Raw genomic sequence first — 6,080 nt, forward strand, 5'->3', positions numbered from 1 at the left:
CTTCTTTCCTAAGAAGTTTATTAATAGGTGCCGCTATTTGACTAAAACCTTTAATAAATCTTCTATAATAATTTATTGCTCCCATGAACGACTGTATTTCCTTAATACTCTTTGGAGGAGACAATTTTACTATCGCCGAAACTTTATCTGGATTAGGTTTAACACCTCGTTCTCCAATAATATGACCCAAATATGCGACTTCTTTCCTTAGAAATTCACACTTATCTGCTTGTAGCTTGAGATTGGCTTTCCTTAGTTGCTCCAAAACATCTCTTAGTTTTTCATTGTGATCAGTTAAATCTTTACCATATACCACAATATCATCCATGTACACAAAACATTTAATTCCTTTTATTCCTATTAGAATGATATCCATCATTCTCTGAAAAATACTAGGTGCATTTTTCAATCCAAATGGCATTCTCTTAAACTCATAATGCCCATGTGGGGTAGTGAATGCTGTTTTCTCGATGTCCTCCTTAGTCATTTTAATCTGATGGAAACCATTTGTTAAATCAAGTGTTGTAAAATATTTCGACATTCCTAATTGGTCTAAAATCTCGTTGATATTTGGTATTGGATATGTATCCGCCACCGTCATTTCATTTAATTTCCTAAAGTCGACTACCATTCGCCACTTAGCTTTTCCAGAAGCATCTTTCTTTTTCGGAACCATCCACACAGGAGAATTCCACGGCGATTTAGAATTTCGTATAACATCGTTTTCTAACAATTTCTTCACTTGATTCTTCACTTCCTCTTCATGTACCTTTGGATATCTATATGTTTTCGTATAAATAGGTTTTACTCCTTCTTGTGTTCTTATATCACAAGTTAATGTATCAGTGAAACTCAATTTTTCTCCTTCTAAAATGAACAAATCACTATATTCTAAAATCAATTTCCTAATTGATTCATTCTCCTCATCATTCATATGATCTACTCTTAAACTCTTTTGTATACATTCACACCTATTTCTTATTTGAAAGACTCTCTCTTTCATTAATTTTTCTTTTTTAGGATCCTTCCTACAATTATCATCAATATTATAATCCCTAAGGTCTTCTACCTTCAACAGAAAATCAATTACAACTTTTTCCTCACATTTATTTATAATACTTACTAAGCATTTTCCATTTCTCATTGTACTAATACAATGAGGAATAACAATTTTTTCATCCTCATAACGCGGAACATATACATCTAATCCATTCTTTTTACCTTTCTTAACCTTAATAGAACGAAAGACTTCCATTCTTGGAGGAACAAATTCTTCAAATTTATTACATTGGAGGCTATGTACATTTTTATCAACATAAAATAAATCCTGGTCATAATCTATCTTGCACTTAAAGTGGCCTAAAAAATCAGCTCCGATTATGCCATCATATCCATAAACCAGATCATTTGGTATCACGTGAAAATTCCATCTGTAATTATGCGTTTTGCCTTTTAAATTCTTAATTCCTATTCTAATAGATGCATTTCCCATTGTTTTTTCAGATTTTTTGCCTATACCAACTAACTCTATCTTATTAATATTATTCATTTCTTCTATATACATTGACCGAAAAGCTTTCGGAAATTCTCATTTAAAATTCGCGCGCTGTATATTTTCCGATATTTTAAGTTTATGTAGTTTGGCAGCACTGTCCTTAATTACTATGCCAAAAATGAGCGCGATCTGTCAGACAGTTCGTTTACGGCAGCTGTTGAAACCAGTTCACCTCAGTAGGGCGTTGCGAAAAAAACAATGGAAAAAAATATTGAACAAAGAGTTTGCATCAAATTTTGTGTTTCGAACGAAATTTCGTGTGCAGAATCGTTGCGAATGCTACAAAAGGCTTATGGGGAATCAGTTTTATCGAAAACTCAAGTTTATGAGTGGTACAAAGCCTTCCAGGACGGTCGTACGACCGTCGAAGACATTTCGCAACGCACTACTGAGGTGAACTGGTTTCAACAGCTGCCGTAAACGAACTGTCTGACAGATCGAGCTCATTTTTGGCATAGTAATTAAGGACAGTGCTGCCAAACTACATAAACTTAAAATATCGAAAAATATACAGCGCGCGAATTTTAAATGAGAATTTCCGAAAACTTTTCAGTCTTAAGTATATGCATTTAGATTTAATTAAACTAATACTAGCCCCAGTATCTATAAGGAATTTATAAAAGCATTTCTTATGATCTATTATTATGTAAGGACTTTCTTTACTTACATTTAAGGAAAACGTTGCCTTACTTACGTTTTCTACTTTCGAAAATTTTTGTTTCCTTCCGGAGTAACATTCTTCTGTACTACATTTGAGTAGCATTTATTTGCAAAATGTCCTATTTTGCCACATTTATAGCACTTCATAATTTTTTCTCCAGTGCTATTAGTTTGTTCCTTTTTCATGGTACATTTTGAAGCAATGTGCCCTAATTTTCCGCAATTGTAGCACTTTATTTGTGTTACCTTAACACTGAAATTTCGTCTCACACTTTGTCTATAATTTATTCTAGATTCTTCATCCTGGGCAAATCTTCCAGCCTCCGACAACGATTGTGGACGACAATTGTTCACATATTGGCCAATTTCTCCATCTAAGCCATTTATAAATGCATTTAAAACGATCTTAGTTTCAATATAATTATAAACAGCTTCTCTAACACTATCATCCTGAGTTTCTATTTTTGCATCAGCTCCCAATTTCCTAGACATGGTTTCCATAAATAATTGGAACTGCCTAACTGTTCGTCCCCCTTGTCTAGTAGATATCAGTTCTCTATATAAAGCTAGTGTACTATCACTGTCTTTATAGTTCTGTTTGAGTTGAGTCTTAAGTTCATTCCAATTGCTTATAACTTTATTTTCTAATATTAATCTTGCGTTTCCTGATATCTGTGACTTTATGTATTTAAATAGGAAATCTTTTTGATGCGGCTTTGCTACGCCTATAGCATCATCGCAAGCGGAGACAAATGTGTAAAGCTCAGTTTTATCGCTTTTAAACTCGGGTATTAATTTTATTAATGTATTAATGTCAACCATCTCTCCTAATCCACTCGAATTGCTAGAATTACCAGAATTACCTGAACTACCTGAACTTCCTACATTAACATTGTCATTTGTTGCCATTATGAATTTTATACAACGTAAAATATTACACGAAATTATTGACAAAACTATTATTAACTTCTATAAACTCCAATATATATATGTATATATATATTTTCTTTTAACAATATTAATTTATATTGATTTCTATAAACAGCAAAATTTAATTTACTTTCACTTATATGTGTTTTTTTTTTTTTATAATTCATAAAACAAATACTGTTACTTATAAAAATAGTAATAATTATCATTAGATAATTTTAGATAATTAAATTTGACATTTAGTACAATAATAACAAAATTTAATATTAAAATTTTTTGTACATTACCAGCTAAGTGAAACCCATAACATCAGAATCATCTTCATTTTCGAATTTGCTCACCAGATTTGCTTCTTAATTGCAGAACACCAGATTTGCTTCTTAATTGCAGAACACCAGATTTCTTCCCGATTTTTTGTATTTCACCACCTTCTCCTTTTTTCGTTGAGTGTATTTTTGAACTGCTTTTCTGTTATATATATTTTCACTATTGTCTTGTCTTTTACACGATAATTAATTTTGTATATTCTACTTTTTCGGTATATTATAACACATTCAACTCAGCTATTTTTGTTTGTTCCGCACCTGAACTTTCTGATCTCACTTTATTTCTTGATTGGCAAATAAATATTTTCAAAAGTTAGTTTTCTGTTAAATTTTTTAATAGTGCACAGTTTTATTAAAACTTATTGCTTGTTTTTTATTTTTACTGTCAATAATAATTATCCTTGTTGATAATATAATTTCACAACATATATATTTTTTTATTCGTTTCAGTTACTCGAAACACTCCTTTTAACATTTACTCGTACCGTATACTAAAACACTCCTTTTAACATTTACTCGTACCGTATACTAATTTTAGTAAATTAAAACACTTTTTAATTAATTTTTTATTTTCAACCGAAAATTCTATCTTTACCGCTGCCACCAATTTATTTTGTTATGAACTTAAACAACGACCAAGATGTTAGTTGGCTTGACTCGAACTGAACTAATAGAATCAAACAGAAGCTAACCAAACCAAATCAATTATGCTGAGATTTGCATTCTTAAGATAAGTGTGGTGGTGTTTGTCGTATGTAAGTTGATTACTATAGGAGAAACCATAAGCGCAATATTGTTCATAAAGTAAACAAAGAATACTGTGTGCAGCTTGACTACAGTGATCATGGCTGAATCAGCATAAACAGTAAGTAAGCTTCAATGCCCTTGAAATAAAGTAAACAGGAAGCGTTACTTTGAGTGTAGGATAAATTCCTAAACAAAACTGTGATATTGCGCTTTGTCTTTTATTTGTCTTGATACAAAATAAGACAAAACTTAATTTGACAAATATGTGGAATAAATTCACATAACAGTCGTGTCCTGTCACGGTCGCCAATGTTCGAAAACTATTTAATTTAATAGTCTTTTTGTTGTTTGATTTTATATAAAGATAGTAAAATCCAAACGCACCTTTTTTGTTGAGCGGTTCACAATCCACTGACTTTTATTCTTAAAACATATTATTAACAATAGCAACAAACAAAACAAATGGAAAGCTGCGGCTATTAAAAGCTTTTTTTAGTTGTAAATAAATGCAAAAATAATAAATTCTATAAGATGTCGCAGTTCGCTCTTATACACTTTAGAGCTTTCGTTGAAGCATACCAACATTGGGTGTCCAATGAACACAATCCACATTTTCTACACACCGTATATTTTGTTATTATGATTTTAACAGAAATTAATACAATTCTGTTAAAGAAAGTAAGATCACAACATTCATTTGTAATAATTGTTTATATGACGTCTTCACTAGGCAAAGCAAATTGTTGCTTATTTTTACTACTTTAAGCAGATCAATTTTTTGTAAAAATTTATTAATGAAAGAAAATGTTTGCTAATTTACTTGAAGAAAACAAGTATTGTAACAAAAAATTATTGTTACATATGTACATATGCATATATTCTCTATATATTTATTTATATCACTTTATAAAAATTTATTTGAAGAAAACAAGTTTCAAATCATATTTTAATTGTTTTTATTTTATGTGTACTTGTTTTGATAGCCACAGTATTTTATAAATTTTAGAAGCAACGATAATTTGTCCATTGGCACTTAATTTCAATTAAACTGCGTTGAATAATATTAGGTACACTATTCCTGTTGTATGTTTTCTTGTTAAATACATACGTCTTTTTGTTGGGAGTGAAATATATCTAACCCAAACATATCCACAAAAGTTATACAATGTCGTATAATTAATTCTACAAACTTATTCTAAATAATTTATTATTATATGTATAACTATTTAAATTAATAGTTATTAATTTTAAGCATATTATAGTACATTTATTATAATATTATAATATAACTATTAAAATTGATATATTTAAACATATTAAAAATAAATTAATTAACTAGAATATTACTATAACATATTTTTCAATAAAACATATCATAGAAAAAGTGTACCAAATTTTATTCAAGGCAGTTTAATTCATTTAATGTGTCAATTATTTTAGCAATCAATATATATAAATATATAGAGAATATATGCATATGTACATATGTAACAATAATTTTTTGTTACAATACTTGTTTTCTTCAAGTAAATTAGCAAACATTTTCTTTCATTAATAAATTTTTACAAAAAATTGATCTGCTTAAAGTAGTAAAAATAAGCAACAATTTGCTTTGCCTAGTGAAGACGTCATATAAACAATTATTACAAATGAATGTTGTGATCTTACTTTCTTTAACAGAATTGTATTAATTTCTGTTAAAATCATAATAACAAAATATACGGTGTGTAGAAAATGTGGATTGTGTTCATTGGACACCCAATGTTGGTATGCTTCAACGAAAGCTCTAAAGTGTATAAGAGCGAACTGCGACATCTTATAGAATTTATTATTTTTGATAAATGTTAACAAAATAATAAATT

The sequence above is a fragment of the Teleopsis dalmanni genome, chromosome 1 (assembly GCF_002237135.1).
Source record: "Teleopsis dalmanni isolate 2A chromosome 1, ASM223713v2, whole genome shotgun sequence".
Lineage (NCBI taxonomy): Eukaryota > Metazoa > Arthropoda > Insecta > Diptera > Diopsidae > Teleopsis > Teleopsis dalmanni.